General features: G+C 37.8%; 1 protein-coding gene across 9 annotated transcripts in view; it reads left to right on the top strand.

The window, feature by feature from the left end:
• CHST15 (carbohydrate sulfotransferase 15) overlaps positions 1-14,027 on the top strand; it is a 123,728-nt gene that overhangs the window by 92,507 nt on the left and 17,194 nt on the right. The gene's annotated exons all lie outside the window — the stretch shown is intronic.

Genomic DNA, 14,027 nt, shown 5'->3' with positions numbered 1-14,027 from the left:
AATCTAGAATTAGATTTTAGAATAAAAAAACTTAAGCCTATAACCCTGGGTTGTTGTTTTTCTTCATTATCTTATAGAAGATAATTTTAATCATCACTGAACTAGTTAAATAATCAATCCCTACATGAAAGTGAAATACAAATGCTATATGTATATATGGATATTTCTTTTTTTTTTTGCTGTAACACAAGCTATCCCAAGACACACACTCATACAGGAATGGGATAGTTTGTGTAAGGCATAAGGGAAAAAATACCCATCTCATCTTTGTAAGTATGACTTCTTCTATGATCAGGAAGCTCAGGTAGTTCAGACATAGTATCGATGAAATCAAAATCCCAGCTTTGAATCCCATAGAGATCTGCTTGTTCTGTTCATTGACCACAGGCTGCCTATGTAACCCTGACTAGCCATCTCAAAAATAAGTATCATTTCACAAAGGGTAATAATGACAAACAATACCATGCAGGGCTTCACTGCTCTAGGACAAATGGTTCAATGTGCATGTCTTACTCATCATTAGTTGGCAGCATAATAATTATATCAAAGGACATCCGATTATTACCACCTTTGAACTTGCTTGTTGAAAAAAAAGTAAATCTGTGAGCTGGTAAAATTAAAGTTCTTACCTGCAAGCCTAGTTTTATGGAACTTCTTAATATGTTTAGGCTTTCCCCATGATGTATTTGAATAGGAGTCGTCTCACTCAGCATCAAACATTGGATCGTCAGCCCAGAGAATTTTACTTCTGCCAATGTACTCAGGGCATGCCTGGATAATGGCTGCAGCTTGTCAGTGTACTTCCACTTTCTCATCTGTGAGACCAGGACAGCAGAATGTGATATAAGTGGTGAGAAACTATATGAAAAGAAAGACATTTATTTTGTGCCTCACACAATCAACTATTAGAGTCATTTTACCATTTGGGGAAGGAATCTTGATTTTTTCCCCCTTTATACATATTGAAAACCCACCCTCAGATAGTTCATCTTCAGTGTGCACCTGGAAACTCGTTATTTATCTTTAGTGCCAGCCACCATCTTCTCAGGAAGAGAATATGAATCTGATACTTAAAAAGTCATGCATCATTCTCTCTGTGAAACATTTACATGACTGTGAAAAGAATACTTGTGGATTAATTATAAGTAATCCCTAAAGGGAACTAGAAGTTCTTCATGGATAGTTGAGATATGTAGTAGGCTAAAAAAATGTCACAGGAATAAAGGGGTACAAGAGTGAGTGTCAGACCTTACCCCCTCAAGCATCCACAGCAGGCAGAATATAAAGGAGCAAGTATGAGCTAGCGTTGCAGTTTTGTTGGGGTTTGTTTTCATGAAATCAAAAATTAGACTTTTCCAAGTATTATTATTATTAATACATCATCAATATACTCTTTGTAAATGAAATAGGGCTACTTTGCTAGTTAGGATTCTGAGTAAACTCTTTTGCAGTTCAGACATCAAAGGGTTGCCAATAAGGAAAAGTCCAATATTCAATAATTATGGTCATTGAAGGCAGTTAAGGACTAAGCTGGGAAGTGGGTACTTATCAGTAGGAGAGAAATAAATGCTTTGAAAATTGACCATATGTTGGAATGCTAAAAAAACAAAAGAAAACATGATAACCAACATGCCTTTTGACCTTATTTTTCCATAAAGGTTTGTTAATGTACCTCCGGACTCCTTCAGAGTCTAATCTGAGTGCCACCTCCTACACCAGGGCTTTCTTGATAGCACTCTCCACCTCTTCAAATGGGCAGCTAGGTGGCGCCATAGTGCACAGAATGCTGGGCCTGGAGTTCATCTTTGTGAGTTCAAATCTGACCTCAGACACTTACTAGCTGAGTGACCCTGGGCAAGTTACTTAACACTGTTTACCTTAGTTCCTCATCTGTAAAATGAGAAGATAATGCCGAATCATTGCAGTATTTTTTATCAGAAAAATGGGGTCATGAAGAGTGGGACATGAATGAAATGACTCAACAACACATGTTGTTGTTCTGTTACTTTGTACACATTTGGTATTTCTTTGTCAAAATTCATGTTGAATCTCATTAATGTAGAATGTAACCCCTTTGAGGTCAATGACTACCCCTTTGCCCTAACACCTTACACAGTGCCTTTGCATTTTGTAGGCATATAATAAATGTTGAATTTCATGAAGAATTGCCTCATTCGGGACCATCATGTTAGAGATGAAGAAACTGACATCCTGAGAAGGGAAGTGATAATGCATGAGCTTACAGTTAATTAATTAGCAATCAAGTTTTAGGAAGAATCGTGACATCGATTCAATAAATTCAATAAATAATTATGCCCATTATATGTGGGTTCCTATGCTAGGTGCCAGAGGATATATAATGGAATACAGCACAGATACAGCCCTCTGGCATTTTGCAGCCTAATAAAATTTAACAAATGTTTGTTGAATTTAATTTAAAATAATCTAAGAGGAAGAATACAATATGCAGACAATTCAGTTAAAGTCAATAAGCATTTATTAGGTTCCTGCTATGTGCAAGACATTGGGGATGCCCCCCCCCAAAACCTTTGCGTTAAATGAGTTTCTATTCTACCAAGGGAATGAAACATAAATACAAATAAGTCAAATGAAGGGGTTGAACTTGACCTATAAGGTCTCTTCCAGTCTTCCAGGCTATGACTTTAAGGATAGGACCAGGAAAATTGAGGGGAGAGAGAGAGCCCTAGCAACTGAGGGACATCAGAGTGTTAATAAAGAAAACAGCTGGCTGAGTTGAAGCCTGAAAGAAGAGGATTGTGAGAAGCACAGAAGAAAAGGGAGTGCAGTCACTCTAACCATGAGAGTGACTTGGATAAATACATGAAGGGCAAGGCATAGAGTGTCAAGGTCAGATTATATCTATTAGTACAATTTGACAGGAATGTGAAGTTCTTGAAGAAGGGGAGTAAGAAATCAAGGTAGAAAAGTAGGTACGAGTCAGATTGTGGTAGCGGGTTGGTTGCAAATGCCAGATAAAGGAGAAATGGAACCACAGTAGGATTTTGAACAAGAAGGCATCAAGGTCATACCTATGAATTTGGAAGATTTTTTTTTCTGGCAAATGGGACGATCAGGAAGAGATTGGTGAAAGGGGAGAATCAAACTAAGGAAACCAATTAGAAGGCTTGTACAGTAGGCCAGGCAGAAGGAGCCATGGACCTCAACTAGGGTAGTAACTGTTCCTTGAATAGAGAAAAGGGGACAAATGTAAGAGACGTTACGGAAGGGGTATTGATGTTGCTTAGAAACTGATCAGATATGCAGATGTTTACCTAGTTTACTGATTAGATGGTGGTATCCTCAACAGAAATAGAAAAGTTTGGAGAAAGAGGCAGATTTCATTGGGAAGAGGTGTAGATAATTAGTTCTATTTTGGATATTTTTAGTTTGATGTTCTTAAGGTAGGAAGAAATGTCTAACGGGCACTTGGTGATGGAGGACTCTTTAGTCCTCAAGGGGAAAATTAGGGCTGGATACATTGATTTGGGAGTCATCTGCTTAGAGATAATATTTGAATCCAAGGGAGCAGATGAGATCACATTGGGAGAGGGTGCAGAGAGAAGGGAAGATGGCCCAGGAGAGAAGCCTAACAGACAGCTACATTAAAGGAGAAAGAGGTGGGTGATAAGTCTAGCATAGAGATAGAGGGGGGAGATAAAGTCAAGAAAAGAGAAAGGGTTGGGGAGAGGAAGTAGTTTGTTAGTCACATCAGAAGCTTTGGAAAGGTTAGAGAATGTAAACAGAGAAAAGGCCATTGAATCTAGCAGTTAAGAGATTTTGGCAACCTTCAAGATGGCAGTTTCAATGGGGGTAGTGGGGTTACAAAGTCAAGTCTCAAAGTGTGGAAAAACTAGTGAATGTGAGAAAATGGAACCAAAAAAATATGGAACTTTCTTAGAATGTGACAAAGAAAGGGAGGCAAAATATAGGATGATGATGAGGGAATGGCAGATTCAAGTGAAGACTTTAGGGATGGGGTAGACCTGAATATAGTTGTAGGCTCAGAGAAAGAATCAAAATATCTGAAAGGAGAGAGAATGAGAATAGCTTCAGAAGCAGGAATAAAATTGAAAGTGACTGAAGATTCAGTGGGGATTTGAGATGTGGAATAGGAAAGATAAGGGAGTTCAGGATGGATTGTCTCAATTTTCTCAGTAAAATAGGCATAAAGGTCTTCTGCTTTTGAGGATGGGAGAAGAATTTGGGGCCTGACAAGAGAAAGTTTAGAGCAGCTACTGATAGGAATGAGACAGGGAGAATTAATCAAGGAAGGATTTTTTTTTCTGTACAGTAGTGAGGGTTCAGTTCATATGAGATGACTTGAATTTCTCCTAGACCCAGTTAACATGGCTATGCAATATGACCTGAGAAAGTGTGAGGCGGGGTTGAGCGTTGGCAGCACATTAATGATAGAAAGGTAAAAAGACAAGATAATTCAGGTTGGAGAAAGAAATATAATTTAATTGGCTAAGTATAAGGACCATGCTGAAGGGTGGAAAGTGATTCCAGAGTAGAGTGATAGATTGAGATGGGAGAGGTGGAGGGAGATTCGTAGAGAAGCATAGCATAATAGCTCGAAATCTGGAAGGGGCTTCAGAGACCCCTTCCAACCCCTTCGTTTTACATACAGGAAACAGGCTCAGAGAGAGGAAATACTTATCCAGATCACACAAGTGGTGTCAGAGACTGGACTATAGGTTTTGGTAAGAATGAATAGATTTATGAGGAGTGAGGCAGAGGATTAGAGAATGAGGTCAAAGAGGGGAAATTTTAGAATTCAAAAATCATAGAAGAGGCGTGATTATGGGTGATGATAAAATCTAAGATATGCCTCTCCTGGTAGTGATGCTGTGGTACCTGGGAATCAATCAACTGCAATGCCAGAGTATTTGAGGGGATATCAACATTTTCATTAAAGTCCCCCATTAGAAGGTCAGGGGTTGTGTTGGAGAAGACAGTGTGTGAGCCAGGTACTCAACTCCCTGAGAAGTGACCTGGAGGTCAGTCGATCAGACCAGTAAGGATCTATGACACAAATGGTTATAAGAAATAATAAAAACAAGGTACATTAAACAATGTGGGCGGTAAATAAAGGGGCATAAGGACAGAGGAAGGAATAGCCTAAAGACCATTTCCATCATTTGCCAATCCAAGAAAGCTTCATGTTCAACTTAGTTCATATCTGTGTTATTGGGAAATGTATATTTCCTGTGACTTAACATCATAGGATTTAGTGTCATGAGGGACTTTAGAGATCATATAGCCCAGAAAGGCAAAGACCCCAGAGAGCTCAGACTTACTCAAGGTAACAGAGCTGGGATTTAAATTTAGATGTTCTAACTCCAAATACACTTGTTTTTCAACTTGGTCATTCTGTAAGGTGGATGCTCCAACTTCCTCCCTCCTATGCTCCCACCCCTCTTCTCTAAAACAAAAAGAGGAACAATGCTTCAAGTTGCCCAGTAATAGGGCTTTCTTTCTGCACATCAAACTAATAAAAGGAGAATCATAGATATGTCTGGCCTATAACCTGTAGAATATGTACCCCATTCCCTCAACTTTGGGCTAAGGTTACCAGGGACCCTCGACAGGGTCTGAGTAGGAGGCAACATCTACCAGGACAAGATCATAGCAGATAGCTTTCCCAGACTCCTCCCCAGACTCCTGAAGATTTATGTGTATTTTATAGAAATCCGCTTATAGAGGGGAAAACCAAACTGAATCATTGTTTTTGTTAGAGTTTACAAAACTATCCATCTGCTTATTAGTTACAGAATGTCCAGGAATAGAAACTCCCAGAAATGTGTACATTGGAAATTACTGAAAGTGAAGCCTTGGTATCAATACAGAAGTTTCTTAGGCTTTGTATGCCTAAACTTGAATAGTATTATTTAGTGACAAACTAACATTTTGAGTGCTATCCAGGTATTACAAAGTACCGCTGAAGATTGTTCCAGAGACTTCCTCAAAATTGGGGGTTAGCCGGCACCTGTCATTTCAAATGACTTCTTATTGTCTCCCATGTTTGTCAGTTTGGGAAGAGGAGAGTGAAGGAAAGAGAAAATGAGGGTGCTTTTGAGGTTAATTTAGCAACGACTCCTCCCCCCTCATTATGGTAAATGTCTTATTGTTGCAGATAGACATCTTGCAGAGGTCAGGAAGCTGACAGATTACTTTTCATTTGTGTACTGGTGAAGTATGTATGAGAGATAGTGTCATAAGAAGTGATCAGAGATCTGACCCTCAGAGCCAGCGAGACCTCCATTCAAATCCTGTCCCTGACATATATTGGCTGTTGACCCTCAGTTCTCTAGGCTAGTGGTATCAAACTCACATCAAAATGGAGGCCCTAATCCATACATAAGGATCAATGCAGGCTGCATATTGATTTAGCTTTAAAATATAGTTCTATTTATGTTTTATTGTATTTTTATTTATTTTGTTAAATATTTCCCAATTACATTTTAATCTGCTTCAAGCCACACTCGGTAGTGTTGTGACTAACGGGCCGTGTGTCTGACACCTCTACTAGTCACTCCAGGACTGTATAATAGTTCCAGAGAAGGTGCTGACCTGCACTGGTAAAGGGAGTTTCCTCATAGGTAAACCAAGCGTGGTCTCTCTCCCGATCCCTAAATGAAAAATAAAAGGGAAAAAAGCTATGTTTTCATTGGAAAAGAAAAAAATGAGACATCTAAGAATGTAGAGACAACAATCCTGTTATATCCTCCTTTGGGGAATTTTGGCCCTTGTTGAAGTAGAAAGATATATTAATAATAATATTAATTATTAATTATTATGCATCATATACAATTATATAATATCAATTATTGTTTTATATTTAAATATATAATCTTATTATATTGTATGATATTTAATAATTATATATAGTAAATATACAATTATAATTAGAGAACAAAACAATATTTACTAAATTGCTGATAATAAGGCAACCATGTCTAGTTGTCTTAAATAACTAGTATATTACATGAGAATGAGTATAAGTGCTTTCAGAACCATTCAGAAAAGGGGGGAATAATTGTGGCCCAGAGTCCGAGTACCATTTTTTTTCCATTCTAAGGCATTCTCAGTGTATTACATTTGTATTTAATCATAAATCTTTTCTTTCTGGGAAACATGATCAACTCAGTTGCACATGGATGGATCTCTAGCAGCTTAGGGGCTGTGGTTTTCTTTGTCCTTTGGAGTTTAACCTGGAACATGAACTGGCTACCTTGGAAGTATTAGGGCAGGAGGAAAACTGAAATACTTCTACTCCTGGGTAATCTCTATCATTTCTCAAATTTCACCTTGGAAAAAAGGATATTATTAGGTTTTTTTTTCCCCCTAGCTTAATTGTGTGACCATGAGCAAGTCATTTTATCCTCCTAGCCTCAGTTTCCTCATCTGTAAAATGAGGGACTTGGATTAGATGAAATCTATTTGATCTTTTTCAGCTCAAAATCCTATGATTCCCATGGTCTTTGGTAGGTTATGTAAACTGCTTTGTCACCATAAGCATCATATAAATGTTAATTGCTATTGTTGTAATCATAAAGTTCTGGAAATGCTATGGTGATTTATGAGGCATCACTCTTTTCGTTAACACCAAAGTGTAGTTAAGATATCTGTTATATCAAATTCAGAAATAATGGTTCAGGAATCCCCATTCCAGGGGAGGGGACAGAAGCACAGCAACATTTGAAATAATCAAAATATATTTAGATGGGATTAAAGGGATACTCAGAGATAGAATCTTTTTAATACATTTTATGAATAGTTGTTTATGGAGCAGCTTTTGTGCAGTGTATGGGATAAAGTACTGGATCTGGAATCAGACAACCCTGGGCCCAAACCCAGCCTTAAAATACTTATTATGTGACTTTAGGCAAGTCACTTAACCTCTGTCTCTCAGCATTCTCATCTCTTCCCAGGGTCATATGAATAAAATAATATCTATAATGCACTTTGCAAACCTTAAAGCATTGCATAAATGCTAGCTATTATTTTATATAACCTACATTTCCCATTGTAGCCCCTCCCCAGTCATCTTTTATAACAAAGAATTTTTTAAAAACAGTTCAGTAATGCAAAAAAAAAAATGTTGTCTATAGCTCTTCATGCCCATGGTCTTTCACCTCTGTGGAGAAAGGAAGAAAGTACTTCCTGGTTATCACTTCTTTGCAGCCAACTTTGGTCATTATAATTTTATAACCTTCAGTTTTGCTTGTTTCTTGTTGTTTTCCATTCATAGTGTCATGGTCATTATTCATATTATTTTCCTGGTTCTGCTTATTTTACTTTGTATCAGTTCATACCTTCCCATGTTTCTCTGTATTATCACATTCATTATTTCTTACAGCACAGTTAATATTCAATACCATGACTTTTTTTTTCTAGCCCTCTCTCAATTGATGAGCATCTACTTTGTTTTTAATTCTTTGCTACCACAAAAATTGCTCCAATAAATATTTTAGGGTCTGTTGGCCCTTTCTTTTTTATTGTTGACCTCTTTGAGGTGTATATACCTAGCAGTGGAATCTCTGAGTCAAAAGGTATGGGCATTTTAGTCACTTTCTTCGGATAATTCCAAATTGCTTTCCAGAATGTCTGGACCAATTCACAGCTCCACCAACCAGCAAGGTTGCTAAAATAACAGCAGTACAGAATGCATTGAATGTATTTTGACGTGTTTGGAATTGCCATTGGAAACAGTCATCACACATCTGTTCGGGATGATTTGAGAATAAGAAAATGAAGAGGACTTGACTTGAACCATTTGAGATCATTGCCAACTCCCATTATAGCTGTGTTTTCTAAAGACATTCTTATGTGGCTTGTTTCTCCAGTTCCTGTAAAGTGTGAACAGCAATGACAAAGGATTTCTCTTTGCCCTTCTTCTGGGCACCCCACCCTAGACAATTCGCCTCCCAATTCCTCAGTCACTCTAGCAGTGACCAGAGATGATGCAGGTCTCAAAAACAGGAAGGGAAAAGGGGTGATTGCAGTAACAACAAAGCAAGGCCTCTTTGAGATCAGACTTTTTAATAAAAAAAAGAAAGTTATGTGTAACTCCATTCTAAATTCATTATTGACTTAAGACCATTTTGGATTTTTGCTGATAAGTCAGCAGTGACCTAAAATTATGAAAATCCAAGGAGATATTAATTTTGAAGCACTTAGCACAGTGCCTAGCATATTGCAGGTGCTTATAAATGCTTGTTCCCTCACCTTCACCTTCCCCTTCCCCTTTTCACAAGTTTCATCATGGATAGATATATGCTGCTGGATATTTGAGATTTATGGGTTTCTAAAGGTCAGAATGGATTCTCTGGGCAAATCAACAACATCCCAGGGTCTCTAAGAATCTAGGGAAAAATATCCTCACCCCACTGGAGGAAAAAAATGGCTTGGTATAATTAGGAAGGGCAGTGAGAATGACTCAGAAATAACAATGCTTGAGTTCGTTTTATTGCACTCCAAACAAATGGAAATAAGTAATTTCACCCAGGGATTATCGGGGTTTGTTTGGCTTTATGTGTGGCGTAGTTAAATTTTCAATTTTTTTTTCCTAAGAAGGCACATCTTTGAGGTGATGGGATCACTGAGGTATCATATGAAAAGTTATTTTGTATTCAAATCAAAATATTTTAACAAAATAGAGCAGATTCTGATTTTTTTTATTCTGGGCATCAAATATTATTGTAAAAAATACCTATGCAAGGAAAATATTGGTATGACCAAAAGATTTCCAGTTTCCATCCAGTGGCTCCATTTATTTTAAATAGCTTTCTAGTATAGTTAAAGGTTTTGGAAAATTCCTTGAAATTTGTTGTTGTGATAATTGACACTTCTCATTGAATATATATCTTTATAATAACTTACAGAGACTTGCTCATTTTTACTGATACTGTGAAATCTAAATATTACTAGACCTGTTTTGAGATATAGAAGGAGATTCCATTATAATTGATTATTTCCCCAGAACCTTGGATGATGCTATTGGAACCTCATCCTGAGATTGACCTAGATCCATTTTTTTTTCTTAACTTTATTAGTTAAGAGTACTCTGTATGGTTCCTGTAACACAGTGGAGATAATCTACAGAGGCTTTGTGCCATAGCTGATTGGAATGTAACTCCATTTCCCTGCCATTACTAGAATAATCATTTAAACATGTGCAGATAACTTTAGATTTGAAGAAGAGTTCATTCATTCAACAGAATTGTTTTTATTTTGTATTGATGACTTTTTATTTTTATATCACATTTATTTCCGAATATATTCTCTCCCTTTCACCCAGCAAGCCTTCCCTTGTAACCAAGATTTAAAATGACAAAGTTAAAAAAAAAAAGGCAATTAAGTAAAAACAGCCAACATCTTAACTTGTGTGACAGGACATGTGATTTTCCATACTTATAAGAAAACTTAACTTTTCTTACCTGTTCCTAATCTTGGGGTCTGATCTTGGTCATTACAGTTATACAATGTTCAGTTTTTTATTATTCTTTCAATTTAGATTCCAGCTTTTATTATTTTTAAGTAATTATGTATATTATTCTCCTAGTTCTGCTTACTTTTCTCAGTTTTAGTTCATGTTTTTATTATTTTAAGTTTTTATCATTTGTATTATTTTAAATTTTTTATTATTTTTAAATTTTTGTTATATTTAAGTCATTATGCATATTGTTTTCCTAGTTCTGCTTTTCTCTGCTTTAGTTCATGTTTTATTATTTTTAAGTTATTATTTTTATTATTTTAAAGTCTTTATTATTATTATTTTAAAGTCATTATGCATATTTTTTTCCTAGTTCTGCTTATTTCTTTCTGCTTTAGTTCAAGTTTCCCCATGTGACTCTGAATTTTCATATTGTTTTTTTTTCTAGCACAATAATGTTCTGTTCCATTACATTCAGAAGCCATTGTCTAGTTGATGAGCATGTAGTTTGTTTCTAGCTCTTTGCTACCATATAAATGCTACAATGAATATTTTGGTATATATGGGACCTCTTTTTCTACCTTTGACCTCCTTGAGGTATATGCTTAATAGTAGGATCTCTGGGTCACAGGGTATGGACATTTTAGTCAAATTTTTAGCATAATTCCAAATTACTTTCTGGAATGGTTGGACCAGTTCTGCCAACAACGTATTATTAGTGTGTCTCTTTTCCCATACCCCTTCTCAACTGACTTAACTTTTGTTATCTATGACAAGTTATAGAGTATGAATTAGGACTTCACTCCAGGAATTTTGTTTTCATTTTTATTATTACTATTTTGGAACAGTCTTTGAAATGACTGTTAATAGTTTGCATTTTTAAAAAAAAACTTTTTCATCTCCTTTGGCCATTAACCATTGAGGAATGACTCATGGTCATATCTATTTGTGTTAACTCCCTATATGTTCTATGTATCAGACAAGAATAATAATTATGATAGGTTTGCAAAGTGCTTTACAAATATCATGCTATGATAAGTACTGGGGACACAATTAATAAAAAGAAATTCAGTCCCTGCCCTCAAGGAGCTTACAATCTAATGGGAGGAGACAATACACAAAAGGAGGCAGGAAAAGGGAGGGAGACAGGTTATCAGGGAGTACTTGGCATGGAAGCATCTTGTTCAGTGGAGTTGAAACCAGGCAGAGCAGCAGATACAGAGTGGAGTGAGGATAAAAAGTCCAATCTCTGCCTTCTAAAAAGGAAAGCTTTGGGAAGAGTTTGATACTCCACCTTCCAGTCCTTTGATCAGAGGGGTGAGGAAGTTGAGGGAGGTGGCCTCAATCAAGGCTGGAGTCAGCAGCTTACTGATGAGATTAGAGGTGATGACTTCCACCTGGGAATTGCATAGAGGATGCCTTCAGAGGTATTCATTAGACCTGGCTACGTAATAATGGAGAGATTGTAGTGTCTATGAGAATATACTCAAAATCCAGAACTCTAAAGGCAGAACTCCCTCACATTGGGTGAATGCCCCTTTGGTGGAATTATGTGACAATATGGAACAGATCCATTCTGCATCTGCTGCCTGGTTTCAACATCCTCTTTATGACCAAAGCCAAGCTGACTATAGCTATTTGTACCCTAGAGACAAAATAAAACCGTGATAGGAAAAAGTGGACGTAACTAATGTGACTGTTGCACCTGCCCCCTGTGTGTGAGTACCACATACATATACATAACCCCGCTCCACATTCTGTAGCCTAGGAAAGACTTTCAGAACCTCCCCCTCTCCTTGCAATGGCCCTTAACTCCCCATTTAGGAAGATAGGGCACCTCTCTTTTCCTCCATATCCTAGCCAAATACCTGACACTGCCATTGCTTCCACATTCAGTAGTACTGGAGGACTGGCTGCCTTGGGTGTGTTTGGGAGAAGAGGAAGAGAAATAGCAGCACCCTCCCCTAAACAGATCTAGAAATTGGTATTCATGGGAGTTTGCACAAACCTTGGTAGCCATCTTAAAGCATTTAAAGGGAAAGAAGGCTTAGATGTGTTTTGCTGGAATCTAGAAAGCTGAGATAGAAAGAAGTCACAGAGGCAGATTTGGGCTTGACATAAGGGGAAAAACACCTAAAAATGAGAACTTCCCCAAAGTGGAATGTGGTCGTCAATAGTTTCTCAACCAAGGTCTTTGAGCAAAGGTTGGATGACCACTTGTTAAGTCCGGTGGAGAGGGAATTCTCGTGAGGGCATAGATTGGACTCAGTAGCACCAGAGATTCTTTCTTGGAGGGCACAATCCTTGTACACTTCCCTGCCCCTCAGTAACTACCTACTTTTGAAATCAGCCTGGTTTCTGTAAGGTATCTTCACCCTGACTACCTTTCAAATCAATCGACAAGCATTTAGTGTTTGCTTTTCAAGCGCTGGGCCCTCTGCTAAGTACTGAAGCACTCTGTGTGTGTGTGTGTGTGTGTGTGTGGTGGAGTACAAAGAAAAAAGTCATCTCTCAAGGAGCTTATATTCTAATGGAGGAGACAATGTGTAGATAGGTAGATAGCTACAAGGTAGTTACTATACACGGAACAAAAGGCATTAGCCATTGGGGTTGGGGGACGGTGCAGACAGTTAAGGCATCCCTCAGAAGGTGGCCACTTGAGCTGAATCTTGAAGGATGCCCGGGATTCCAAAAGGCAGAAGTGAAGAAGGGGAGCATTCCAGGCAGGGGGAGAGTCAGTTCAAAGCTCTGACAATGGGACATGGAGCATCAGGACTTGGAAGTGCCAGGAGATGAGTTATATGTAAAAAAAATGTTGGGAAGGGAACCCATTGTGAAGAATTTTACCTGCCAGAGAACTTCATATTCCATCCTGGAGGTAGCAGGGAGCCACGGGAGTTTTTTAGGCAGTAGGCTGCCCTTTTTTTTTCTTCCCAGTATTATGTTCGCCTCACCTATGTGAATGCCCATCATCCTAAGGTACCCTGGCTTGGAACTTCGGTGTCATTCCTGACTCCTCACCTTCAGTTCCCATATTCACTCTGTTGCCAAGGCCTGCTGATTTTTCCCTTTCAGTGTTTCTTGTAGAGGGTATCCCAAGAGTCTTAGTGCAGTTTTCTGCCATTAAGGTATCTAGTGGGCACCCTTGTTCTCAGAGTGCTGGACCTGGAGTGAAGAAGATCTGAGTTCAAATCCAGCCCCAGATATTTTTCTAGCTGGGTGACCCTGGGCAAGTCACTCAACCTCTGTTTGTCTCAGTTTCCTCAACTCTAAAATGGGAATAAAAATAGCCGCTACCTCCCGGAGTGTGAGGATCAAATGAGATATTGTTTGTAAAACACTTAGCACAGTATCTGGCACATAGGTATTCTATAAATACTAGCTATTATTACTATTATGTTTAGCACTTTTTGTAAAGCATAGATATAAAAATGCAAGGGTCATAAAAACATGAAGAGAAATAACAAATTAGATATTAAGAGTTCGTGTAGACAAAAAAGGGGAAGGAAAAAAAGATAAAGCCAAAGTTTTGACAAATCCATCTAGTTTAGATAAAAATACAATTTGT

The sequence above is a fragment of the Vombatus ursinus genome, unplaced genomic scaffold (assembly GCF_900497805.2).
Source record: "Vombatus ursinus unplaced genomic scaffold, bare-nosed wombat genome assembly UNPS02014833.1, whole genome shotgun sequence".
Classification (NCBI taxonomy): domain Eukaryota; kingdom Metazoa; phylum Chordata; class Mammalia; order Diprotodontia; family Vombatidae; genus Vombatus; species Vombatus ursinus.
Note: the sequence above shows the minus strand (reverse complement) of the source record. Positions and strands in the feature narration are given on the sequence as shown.